Genomic DNA, 13,238 nt, shown 5'->3' with positions numbered 1-13,238 from the left:
GGCCGCCCTCCCCCTTTCCTTCCTCAGCTTTCCCCTGAGTCATTTTAAGTTTCTCGTATAAGCCCTATTAGAATAAAAGCAGGAAGAAAGACAAGCCAGGCTCCCTGGAGACCATCCTGCAGCTCTTAGAAAATTAAAGTCTATGGAAATGATCCCAGGTGGCTATGGGCACCGTGCCCCCTGCACCCTGAGGCTGCCGGCCAGGAGGACCCGACTCTGGGGTGAAGAGCACTGTTTGAATGTTGGCATTGCCCCATCACCCCTTTTCCATCATTTTAGACTCACAGATGACAAGCTAGCTTCCATTTTTCCAAAGAGTCCTTCTGGTCTGGGGCGGGGTGGAGTGAGAAGTGAGCCCCGGGACACCGTAACCACACCCTCGTTGGGTTCAGTGGACCACTTTCAACAACCCAAAAAGCACGCTTACATTCCAAAGCCTGTGGTTCATTTTATTTTGCGTTCTCTCCTCACCTGGCCGTGCATCACCAAGTATGCTATTCTCCACTTCTCCCAAAGGCATCCTCGAGGGCAGGATGGAACCATCTGAGATCTCACCCAGAGAAGTGGGGAAGCGTTATCAGAGACCAAGCGCCCTCTCTGGGGGCTCTGATTGACCCAGGAGCCCCCACCTCTGCCCCAGGATGGGAGGCCTGCTGAGGGTCCTGGGCTCTGGGTCCAGGATCAAAGGCTCAGCAGGGTTTGGGGAGGGCCTTTCTCTCCCTGGTCAAGGAGGAGTGGGACCACCACCCACTACTATGAGAGGCTGGAGGCTCGTATACCTATCAGGCACCCTTTCCAAACCACTTCCTAGGGAAGCCACCTTAAATGCCCATTTTAACCAGATTTCAAATGGCTTTGAAGGCTGAGATGACCACCTCTCATTCAGATGTACGTGACTGTAAAGGAGCGTGGACTTGGGGACTTCCCTGGTGGTCCAGCGGCTAAGACTCCATCCCAGATGCTGCAACTAAGATCTGGCAGAGCCCCCCCAAAAAATTTTTTTTTATTTAAAAAAGGAGAGTGGACTTGGACGCATGTGAATCAGGGAACCAAGAAGTGAATGGCTGGAGTCGACAGTGCTCCGGGCCCTGGGCCAGAGTCAGCCCGAGTATCAGCTGCCTCTCTCGCCGGCTTGGCCATGACCCCCTCCCCATCCTCTCTAAGCTTCTTTTCTGCTTCTCCCTCCCAAGTACACACCCCAGGTGCCTGAGCCCCCAGCCCTGAGGACTCTGGGGTCATTCTGCCTGATACCCAGCAGAGGCACCCCGAGGTGTTGCTCTGTGCCCGGGCTTCCCCAGGATGCTGGGACACAGCAGACACCTAGGAGGGCCCAGTCCATTCCATCATGTGCAAAAGACAACCCTGAACACATCCAAGCTTCAGGCCTTGATTCCCAAGCAGGGAATTAACAGGGGCCGTGAGACAGGTCAGGAAGGGCCTTTCTGGGGAGGGGACATTTAAGCTGGGATCTGAATGTCAAGGTGAGAGTAGGTATCTCCCAGAGAGAGCCCCTGAAGTGGGGGTGCGTGGGCTTTCAAGAAAAAGGGAGTGATCAAAGGTAACCCCTAGATCTCTGACCTGAGCAAGCAGATGAACAGGAGGGATGTTTTCTGGGAAAAGAAAAGCGGAGGGAGGAGTGAGTTTGTGGGAGGAAATCAAGAGTTCAGGTCTGGCCACCATAAACCTGATATGTCACTTAGACATGGATCTGGAGTGTCATGAGAGCAGGTAGAAACGTGAATTCGGATTCTTAGGGAAAGCATGAGCGTGGGAGACCACGATGGACCAGTGTCTAAGGCCTGGGAGCTAGAGGAGATTGCTGAGTTGTGCCTAGGTCTTAGAATTTATCATAAAGGTGACTGAGTCATCACACAGAGGCCAATGCCATTGAAAGAAAATTTAATGTACTCACAGCTCCCCTGGAAACAGGAGATGGCATGCCAGGCAGGGTCACAGGGGAGCACCAGGGCTGGTGGGTCAGAGGCAGAAAAAAGCAAGAGGAGGGCCTAGGCCACAGCCTTCATCGGTATTTCTGCAGACAAGGCCAGGCCAGGCACCGAGAAGAGCTGGGGGCTGGAGAGCTTGAATAATTCGGGACGGGGTGGGGGGACTCGGGGCCCAGGGGAGGTCTCTAGGTGGAGACACTGGGCCCTGGGTGCTGAAGTGGTTGGGAGGGGAGACCAAGAGGGTGCTTGGGGTGTGGATGAAGGCTGGGCTGGAGGGCTTGTAATATGATTTCCACACATCCTGGAGAGCTGGGTTGAGGGGAGATGTGAACAGCTTTGGAGGTTAGTTTGGTGCTGGGATTTATGGATGCCACAAACAAGTGACTCCACCAGGAAAGCCAACTGGGGCCGCGTAGAGGGTGGGTTTTTAAAGGGGACCCCATTGAAGCCAGGTGACCAGCAATTAGACAAGATTTGCAGAACACCGAGTAGGCTCAGCAGAGGTGAGGGAGTCAAGGGCTCCTCCTTTTGGGATTTGAGTTGACAGATGCTTTAGCAAATTGAGGCTTGGACGTGGAGGCTGGGAGGGAGCTAGACTGCAGCCTGAAGTCTGGTGGGAGCGCGAGAAGAAAGGGGGCACTCTTGCCCCTTCTGGGCTCATTTCCCTCCACCATCCCCCACCCAGTGTCCAAGTGGTAGCTCTCTGAAGCAAGAGAGCCAAAGTCTGCACTCCAGGGCTTTGGAGTCTTGATGCTGCCCTTTATTTTTCCTCCTTTGCAGGTTTCATGCTCTCTACCTGTTGCACCCCGACTTCTTTCTGGAAAACTCCTACTCATCCATCGAGACACAGCCCAAGTATCACCGCCTCCAGGAAGTCTCCCATTACTCGCCATTCACAGTTGACTAACTCCTTGGAGCTCCCACAGCACCCACTTGGGCTTCTCTTGGGTTTCTATTATTCTATACTTGCCTCCCCTTCTCTTCCCCTCAGGCTGGGGAAATTACTTCCTGCATGCTAAGTTGCTTCAGTTGTGTCTGACTCTTTGCTACCCTGTGGCCTATAGCCTGCCAGGCTCCTCTGTCCCTGAGATTCTCCGGGCAAAAATACTGGAGTGGGTTGTCATGCCCTCCTTCAGGGGATCTTCCTGACCCAGGGATTGAACCCGTGTCTCTTACATCTCCTGCATTGGCAGGTGGGTTCTTAACTACTAGCGCCACCTGGGACTTCCCTAATTGCTTCCTAGGTGGCCCAAAGGAGATCAGGTGTGCTGCCCTTAGTCCACCCAGGGGCCTCAGGCCCCCTTGAGAAGCAAGCTAAACAAAGAGCGGGTGAAGCTGTCCCAGCCCCTCCCAGACTGCAATGTATGTCTAAGCATTTTAGGCAGAAGGAGGAGATTGTCACTACAGGAGGGGAACTTGACAATTAGAAACACAGCCAACGTCCAGATCCCCATGGACAGGCAGGGGGATATTTCTTTAGTAAAATCTCATTTCTGCAGCATCAGGCAAGATGGAGACAAGAAGGCCTTTTTATGACTGCACGAGTCTTAGGGAAGATGCTTCCTGATCTTTCGTCTTACAGGTGGGGAGGCTCAGAGGTGGGAGGGGCCTGACCAGGTTACCGGGCAGTGCCCTTCCTCCCGGGGCTGGGGATGGGCTTGGCTCAGAGCTTGGAACTGGCACATCGTGGCCCACAGTGGCTTACTGACAGCAGCTTAGACTTACAGAGCAGCTAGTGGGAACCCGGGCACTTAACACCGGGGGTGGAGGATGGGCAGCTTGAGTGTCAGCTGGTCACCCTGCGGTCCAGACAGGTCCAGCTCCATATGACGCCTGCCTTGGCCTGGGCAGTGGGAGATGGTGCCCCAAGGCGCCCCCTGCTGGAGGAGCAGTTAAAGGACTCAGCCCCCAGAGCCTGCAGGACTCAGGCTTCCCACTCTCATTGGCTTCCAGCCCCGCCTGTGTGGATTCCAAGTTCAAGGTGTGAGAGGGGGTGTAAGAGATTATCCTGGAAGAGACTTCACTGGTCTCCGGGACAGAGTAGGGCTCTCCAGGAGGGTGTCAGCACCCAAGCGGGAAGAAGTCAAGCTTGTACCATGAGCAAGGATCCAGGTGCGGCAGCAGCAGTCCTAGTGGGAGAAGACCGCCAGCGGGTGGGGCTGAAACACCCTGAGGGGGCTGGCACACAGGGGCTGAAGACCAGAGTCCAGAGAGGGGGCTAAGGCCGGCAGGAAGGCCAGGCCCCTGCTCCTTCACTACGCTCTGTGCGTCCTGTACAGAGTCCCACTGGGAGACGTGGCCGTCCCCCCTGGCCCGCCTCTGGTTGGTCAGGAACCCAGCCTTCACCTGCCAGTCTGAGCCTCGGGGTGCTCCCATCCAGGCGCTGGAGCCTGTCCTGGGCACAGACTGCAAGGAGCGCGTGGCAACCCAGGATCAGGAAGACGCAGGGCATTGTGGAACCTGCAGCTGCTTCAGAGAGACGAGCAGACAGCTGTTCTGCGGCAGCTTTAGAGAGAGGAAGGGGTACTGCCCAGAGACAGGGCTGGAGGTGGAAGCAGAGGTGTCCCTGTCTGCCCACCTCCTCGCGCTCCCCAGACTCCCGAGCAGAGTTCCTGGCGAGCTGGCGACACATGACTGATGCTCCAGTGGGGCATATCCGTCACGTGAGCAGACACAGCAGTGATTTTCCGCTTCTTTATCAAGGACCTTGGGTCTCCTTGGGTCATCTCCTATTTGGTGAGAAGCCTGGTCTCCCTTGGCTCTAGCAGGAAGGATGTTACCACGAGTGAAGATGCAGGAGAAAGGAAGGCTGCCGGTCCGCTTCTGGACAGATCATTCATGATACGCATGGTCCAAAGGGTGAGCCTCAGACTCCAGACTTGAGCCCACCCTGCTTGTGGAACCCCATTATCCCCCATGGACAGCACAGTTACACGCATGCCTTGTCCCCTAAAGATGTAGAAGAATAGAGAGTAAAAAGTGACTCTCACTCCCTTCCCCTGCCCCAGCCTCCCAGGTCCCCTCTCTCTGTTATTGTTGTTGTTCAGTTACTAAGTTGTGTCCGACTATTTGCGACCCCAGGGACTGCAGCACGCCAGGCCTCCCTGCCCCTTACTATCTCCCGGAGTTTGCCCAAGTTCCTGTCCATTGAATCGGTGATGCTATCCAACCATCCCCCTCTCGGTAGGTAGCCACGTTTCCAGTCTTGGTGTTTATTTCCGGAGATGGTCCAGGCAGCTCCAGTTGCTTGTGTGGACAAGAATACTTTCCAACTCCTTCTGTTTATGTACATTTGCCCACAAAGGGCAGCACAGTCCTTCTGACCGTGAGTCTGTGCTTTTTCTACTGACTTTGGCTTTAGTGACCAGTCCACAGCAGTGTGTAAATGAGCTCTTGCATAAAGACAGGCACTTACCTGGTCTCCCCAGTCTGGTCTTCCCTCTCTGAAGCCACAGTTGTGTCCGATACTAACTAAAATGATGTGTTACATACTAACAGTAGTTAACTCAGAGTAATGCAGGTATGCGATGTCATCAGTTTTCCTAAGAGAATTTTTCTCTGTTTATTGAATTTCCCCAAATTAAAATGAGGCCCAGGCCCCAGGGTCCAAAGGACCCCAGCATTTGGGAGACAGACTTCCCTGATGGCTCAGTGGTAAAGAATACGCCTGCAAATGCAGGGGACACAGGTGACCCAGGTTTGATACCTGGGTCAGGAAGATTCCCCTGGAGAAGGAAATGGCAACTTACTCCAGTATTCTTGCTGGAGGATCCCATGGACGGAGGAGCCTGGTGGGCTACAGTCCTTGGGGTCGCAGGACTCAGACACAACTTAGCAACTGGACAACAACAGAGCCCAGAGCAGTCACACCAGCCTTTGTTTGTCTGGGGTTTGAAGGGGCCATTGTCATATGTGTTGGCAAAGGAGCAGTTGAAGAGGAAGGGGTGCTAAGGATAAGGACGGAGGCAGAGAGCGTGAGAGAGTCAGAGAGAGAGAGGAGGGGGAGAGGGAAAGGGGTGCCTTCTCCAGGGTTGGGCTAGGGAGGCTGGGCTTGGGGCTCCTCAGGCAGAGTCTCCCTGAGGATAAACCATCACTTCTTCCCAGGTTACAGACCAGGCAGCTTTTCATGCTCAAGCTTTCAGAGAGAAGCAGACACGACTTAGCGACTGAGCACACATACAGAAAGAGTCCATCTTGGCCCATATGTTCATCTCACTCCAGGGAACTCTCTGGAATGGAGAAAGAACCCAAGTGGCATTTGTTTGCAGTGAAAAGCAGCAGAAGAGAAGCCCCGTTAGCTGGAAAGTGTCCGAGCCCCAGCGAGCGGCCCCCTCCCGCAGCCGCGGCGCCTCTTATTAACACAGACGTAATGACATTAGGCCGCCTGATTAAGTCAGCAGCCCTGGGCCCTGCCACCCCTCATCCCAGAGTTACAGCCTCATTTTTCAATTATATTTTAATTTGAACATCTACAGAGAACGCCTGGTGAACACAGGAGTCCCGGAGGAGAGCTGGGCGTGGTTCAGCCTGTCTTTCCCTCCCCCCTGGAGTGGACAAAGCACATTTCCCAGCTCTGGGATCTGGGTCCTCTTCCCAGATCCTGAACCTCAGACTTGAGAAAGAATTCTTCTAGCCCCATCAGAGTGCCATCCGTTGTCCTCAGTCATGACATAGGAAATGTTCAAGCCAAGAGAATTCTTCAGAGATCACAACCAGCCTTTTCACTGACAAGTGGGGAAACGGAGTTCCCAAAGGGCCTGGACTTGCTTGGAACCCAGCCAGACCCAAGTCAAAGACTCTAGATTTCTAAACCGGAATCCAAGGGAGCAAACACCTCAGATGGATGTTGGTGCCTCCATAGAGCCATCTTGCTGCCGTGATAAATGGAGGGGCCTCTGCCTCCCGAGGGTGCACAGATTGGGGCTCCAAGGACTGGTGCTGGTCAAGCCCCTTCTGGCCTCCTGGGTACCTGTCTGCAGTTCCCACGGCCGCCACCAGGTGGCCCCAGGCATTGCCAACCAGCACTTCAGGGTCCAGTCGGTTTCCACCCACAGGGACTGAAAGAGTTCAGAGTGCTCCGCGTTGGCCTCCATCCTCCCCTCTCCTTGTAAATTGAACCGGCCAAACACGGAAAGTTCAGGTCCTAAATTTTCAGCAGGTGCAGAAGCACAGGGGCTGGAGGGAGAGGCTTGCTCAGGTGTCCTGAGCATGTCGCCTCCTATCTCTGAGTCTCCCTTACTTTTCCTTACTCACCTGTGAACAGGTGTGTTAATAGCCTCCTGCCTCACAGAGTTATTATAACAACACTGGGTGTGGAGTCCCATGGGGATAGCAGCCCAAAAGTTCCCGAATGTCAGACCAGAGTCGCATCCTTTGGGAGACTGTTGACAAGCACAGCCCTGAAGCCAGAGTCAGAAGCAGAGGGTCTAGAGCAGGCAGATCCATCAGTGAGGGTCCTCCCGGCTAGCAGGCAAGCAAGCGGAGGTGAGTACATCGCTACACAAAATTCTCAGGAGGGCTGTGTCCTGACCCTCAGCCCTGGCCCAGAGCTCTCCCCCTGCACCAGAGCCGTCTTCCTCCAGGGCAAAAAAAAGGTCATCAAGACAGCTTGCACCGCCCCGCACTCAATCTGGCGGGAGGCAGACCATGCAAACTGTTACAGCCCTGCCTGGGAGGTGATGACCTCGCAGTGGGACAGGACACCTGCTAGGGCACTGTGATCCACTGTGAGGGGCTGAGCAAGGTAACGGCTTCCAAGCACTTCCAGAAGCCCAGCATTTGTCTATGATGCACTCAACAAATGAAAGCAGATTTCAAGTTATTCCCACACAAACATCACTCTCATGTGAGGCAGGCTTTCCAGAATGTTCTGGGGTTAGACGTAGCATGACCGTGCAGAGAGCTCAGCCCCAAAACCTCAGGCATGTGTCCTGCTGAGATGCCTTGGGGTACTGGATAAGATGGGGAGCCTTTGTGCTTTGACCGTTGCCCTCACCAGAAGAGTGGTTTAGGGTTGACAATTGGCGGAGGGGACTCTCAAGCTGGGTCTTCGAGGAGGTGAGAGGATGCCCAGGAAGTGAGAGCACGTGTGAAAGGGACAGAAGACTGCCGAAGCCTGTGAGGCCACAAACATCTGGATAAGGCTGGAGAGAAGGGAGCAGAAGGTGGGCAATGGGTGGGGTAGTCTCACGGGGGCTGGACCTGGAAGGGCTCCTAAGTCAAGCTGAGCTGTTCAGATTTTGCACAGAAATTCACAAGCACCTCTGAAGGCTTCTCACCTCCTTGAGGGCATGGACTGGGGGACAGGGAGACCAGATGGCAGGAACAGCAGGGGGACAGAGCAGTGGAAGTGACAGCAAAGGTGAGAGGCAGGGCCAGACACTGGAGACGTTTAGGTTGCGGGATCTATGGAACATGGGTCCACAGCAGCAACGGACAGGCTGAGCACTGCAGAAAAACCAGAGTGGCCAGAGGGAAGGAGGAGGGGGCAGGGGGCAGGGCGCCTGACAGCTGATGGCATCTGGTTGCGAGAGGCCCTGAGAGCTTGTACCCACATGAGCCTGGCTTCAGGACGGCCCCTTGGGAAGATGGATCTGGAGCAGAGGGAGGAGGAAGGATTGGCAAGAGGACCCAGAGAAAGGGTAGGGTGTCAGCGTTCAGGGAAAATTCCTTCTGCAGAGGTGCACAGAACAGATGGACAAGGATGCGGAGGTGAGTACACAGCCAGGACTGCAGGGAACACAGGTGGAATTCCAAGGGAGAGAAACCAAGGGCAGACTCACAGAAACTCCCAGGGCCCCAGAGGGGTCTGCAGAGGAGTCACTCAAGAATAATTGCAACCAACTCACTGTGTGATCATATGCCAATCCCTTCTCGCCTCTCAGGCCTGTTTTCCTTATTTACGTAGAAAATAAAAGGGTGGATGAGGTAAGGTTCTGAGAGTGTAGACCTTCCTGAGTTGTCTAACTAGAGTATATTCCTACTTCTCAAGGAAAACATCAGCTAGCAAGAATGATGGGGATGTCTACATGGCAAATAGGCCACTTGTGGACATGCCCTCTGAACTGTCATAGAAGTCTATTTTGTGTAAGTCCAGCCAGGGCTGCTATGTACTGTTGCACAGGCTACACACTGCACAACTCCAGGCATTGCCATCTCTTTAGACTAGAGCATGAGGGAGGCATGCAAAGTAGCCACTCTGCTGAGACCATCCTGGCTGTTCCATGGACATGCTCCACATGGAGCAGCTGCAATGCCTACCCCTGGGAGCCTGGAAACTATTCTCTAAAGTGATTGGAGAGACTGGGAAAGGCCATGTGTCAGGAAAGTGAGGACCCAAGTTCAAGGCTGACCCGCTATGTTACATGGCAAGGCCTTCCCCTTTCTGGGCCTCTGTTTCTCTGTAAAATACCTGGGACAAGTGGGTCTTCGAGGCCTCGTCCAGCTTGTGTTCCTATTGCCAGAGCTCACTTTTCTCTGTGGAGCTTGCAGCAGCCCTCACATGGCTGATGCAGAGGTCATGACCCCTGCCAGGGCCCATACACTGAGGGGGTAGACTCCAGCACTGAGGGGGCCACGTGGCCTCTCCCGGCCCCTCCCTGCCAGTCCTGGGAGCCGAGACTTTTCCATGGGCCTGCCTGCTGCAGAGCAGACCCTCTGCTGGGCCCAGTCCAACCCACATGCTCCCAGGAGCCCCAGAAACTCATTCCAGCATCAGTGGCTTTCTCCTGGCTGTGGCCGTGAACCAGGGCTTCATGACTGCCTTGGGTGCCAGGCCAGCATTATATGTCCAGGCTAAGCAGTCGTTCCCGCAGCACCTGACAGCTGGGTGGTTCTTGTTTAAACCATCAGTATCGCCTTTACATCCCACGAGTAAAACCTCTGGACTTGCTGCTGAGAAAAGCAAACAGGACCGTCATCTTGGGGACCCTCTAGCCTACGGATGGGGTTGGTGAGATTCACTGCTTTGCAGAAATCCAGCCTCATTACAGAGCACCACTAAACATAACGCGTAGCACACATACTCACAGTCTGTAGAGCCCTTTCCACGCTCATTAAGTCACTCAACAAACACCAAGGCCCTTTCTGGGCTAGCTCATAGGGGCCATGGACATGAACCCACATTGCTCAAAATCATTCACAGCGTACCTGTCTCAGAGCTCATTTGAGTTTCATGACCAATGAGCTTGGAATTATTTTCAGCCCCATTTTGCAGAGATGGAAACTGAGGACAGGAAGACTGAGGGACTTATCCAAGTGCTCATGGCCAGGTCTTGAACACAGGCAGCAAACTCTAACCCTCGGGATCTTTGTTCCACCCCAGGTGCTGGGACCTGGGGCCAGCACCTTCCGTTTCTGGGCCTGTTTCCTGGCCTGTCCAGTGACAGAGAACCTGGAATGATAACACAGCTGTGATGTCACAGATCCTTTGATCCTATGTCTGCCGTGGGTTTGACAAGCAAGAGAGTTAGCTTCCAAGATCAAGTTGGCAGACCAAGAGCTCTAAATCAGAAGAGACTCTGCCTGGCAAGCCAACCGGGCCAGCAGGTGTTCAGGCCAAGACTGAAACACGCACAACTCACTTTATAAACTATAAACATCCTGCAATCCGAGTTCCAGCTGTCCACCACCCTGCCTGTGAGCTGACGTCCGCCGGCCCGGACCCAAGTTTCAGCCCCGAAGCTGGCGTTTCATTTCTCTGCACAGCGTCTCACGTTGTAAATCAGATGCTGGGCCATGGAGGGGAGCGGAGAGGCGGTCAGAGGCCAGACCTGGCCACGCCGTGCACAGGGCGGGAGCGGCAGAACCTGCAGAGGGTGGAGGAGGAACAGCGGGCCTGCTCCCGGCGATGGAGCTCGAGGCGCCTGTGCGTCTGGTCTCTGCCCACGCGGTCTCAGCGCAGGGCGCCAGGGTGAGAGCGGTGAGTGGCGTTAGGAGCAGCCCACTGATGCACCATCATGGAAAAGAAAATCGTTTTTTGAAAGGAAAAGGGATGTCCCTGGTGGTCCAGTGTCTGAGATACTGCGCTCCCAATGCAGGGGACCCAGTATCAATTCCTGGTCAGTGAACTAGACCCCACAGGCTGCAACTAAAAATCACGTATGCCACAACTAAGACTCGTGCATGCGTGCTAAGTCGCTGCAGTTGTGTCTGACTCTTTGCAACCCTATGGACTGTAGCCCACCAGGCTCCTCTGTCCATGGGATGCTCCAGGCAAGAATACTGGAGTGGGTTGCCATTTCCTTCTCCAGGGGATCTTCCCAACCCAGGGATCCCTCCTCTCTTCTGTCTTCTGCATTGGCAGGTGGGTTCGTTACCACTAGCACTAACTGGGAAGCCCAGTTAAGACTCAGCACAGCCAAATTTTTTAAAAAAGGAATGTATACATATATGTATGTATGTAACTGAGTCACTTTGCTGCCCAACAGTAATTAACACAACACTGTAAATCAACTATACTTTGGTATAAAAATAATTTGTGAAAGCAAGTTCAACGTTCTCATTAAAGATTCTTTGCAAAAAAGTAAAAAATAAAGTAAAATAAAAATAAAACAATTCAGAAACGTTTAAACTTTGTACAATAAAATAAAAGCTAAAAACAAACAAAAGTCATCAACCTCCGCCTGATGATTTTCACATACCCATCCAGAGCCACGCCCACTCTCCCCGCCATCCTGTGTCCAGCAGGGGAATCGCTGGGTGCGTTTCAATGACACCTCGCCTCTGCTTCCCAGGGAGGCCCCACAGGAGTGGGCATGAGCGTAGAATCAGGGATGCCAGAGAGCGAGGCTGGGCGTTCCTTCCCCTGGCTCTTTCCTGCAAAGAGGGCAGCGTGACTCAAGCCATTCTTTCCTATAGCCTCTCCCCAGGTTTTGGTAACTGCTGCTTCTCCTTGCCTCTTAGGGTCCCAGCTGTGGCCAGCCAGAGACCCTGCACCACCCTGGTTGATTTCCCTTAGCCCTGCCCACAGCTTTGTAAATGTCCCCCCTATTAAACTCACAATCTCTTCCACATACGCTACATATGCTATGGGATTTCTACCAGGAGGCTAACAGATACCACCATTTACTGCACATCATAGAATCTAGAGACATCAGGTTTAAGATGCACAATTATTTCTACGTCCCACTAAGAAAAAATAAACCTCTGTCACAATGATGACACAAGAGACCCATAAATTATGACGCTTCCTTGTCATTTTAAAATTTTTTATTTCATATTTATTGAAATAACTGTTTTAGACTTATTTAGACCGAAAGTACTTTTTAATCATGTATCACCCTTGTGTATACATTAAAAAGAAAATATAAGCAAAATAAATCAGTCAAGGTATTTGCAGAACTTCTCCATACCCAGAGCCCACCTTTGTCTCAGAATCATGACGTCCGTGTTTGTCCACATGGTGTCGACTCAGGGCCATTGTGGGCACTGGCGATGCAGCACTTCTTCTTCTTTTTTTTTTTCATTTATTTTTATTAGTTGGAGGCTAATTACTTTACAATATTGTAGTGGGTTTTGCCATACATTGACATGAGTCAGCCATGGATGTACATGTATTCCCCATCCCGATCCCCCCTCCCACCTCCCTCCCCATCCCATCCCTCTGGGTCTTCCCAGTGCACCAGCCCTGAGCACTTGTCTCATGCATCCAACCTGGGCTGGTGATCTGTTTCACCCTTGATAATATACATGATTCGATGCTGTTCTCTCAGAACATCCCACCCTCACCTTCTCCCATAGAGTCCAAAAGTCTGTTTTGTACATCTGTGTCTCTTTTACTGTTTTGCATATAGGGTTATCATTACCATCTTTTAAAATTCCATATATATGCCTTAGTATACTGTATTGGTCTTTATCTTTCTGGCTTACTTCACTCTGTATAATGGGCTCCAGTTTCATCCATCTCATTAGAACTGGTTCAAATGAATTCTTTTTAATGGCTGAGTAATATTCCATTGTGTATATATACCACAGCTTCCTTATCCATTCGTCTGCTGATGGGCATATCGGTTGCTTCCTTGTCCTGGCAATTATAAACAGTGCGATGCAGCACTTCTTAGAGGAGTGCTCCACTATTGCCCCTAGCATTTTTTCCAAACCACTGCTTACAATACGCAAATTTTCATGTGCATGTGTGAGCAATGGAATCTACATTATGACTTTCACCTGTTAGCATCAACTGTACATTTATCAATAGTGCATTTACCCAACTTGATCTATACATTCAAAGAAATACCAGTAAAAATCCTAGCAAGTTATTATTTGGAAATCACCAAATTGGTTCTGAAGTTT

The sequence above is a fragment of the Cervus elaphus genome, chromosome 13, assembly GCF_910594005.1.
Source record: "Cervus elaphus chromosome 13, mCerEla1.1, whole genome shotgun sequence".
NCBI classification, from domain to species: Eukaryota; Metazoa; Chordata; class Mammalia; order Artiodactyla; family Cervidae; genus Cervus; species Cervus elaphus.
Note: the sequence above shows the minus strand (reverse complement) of the source record.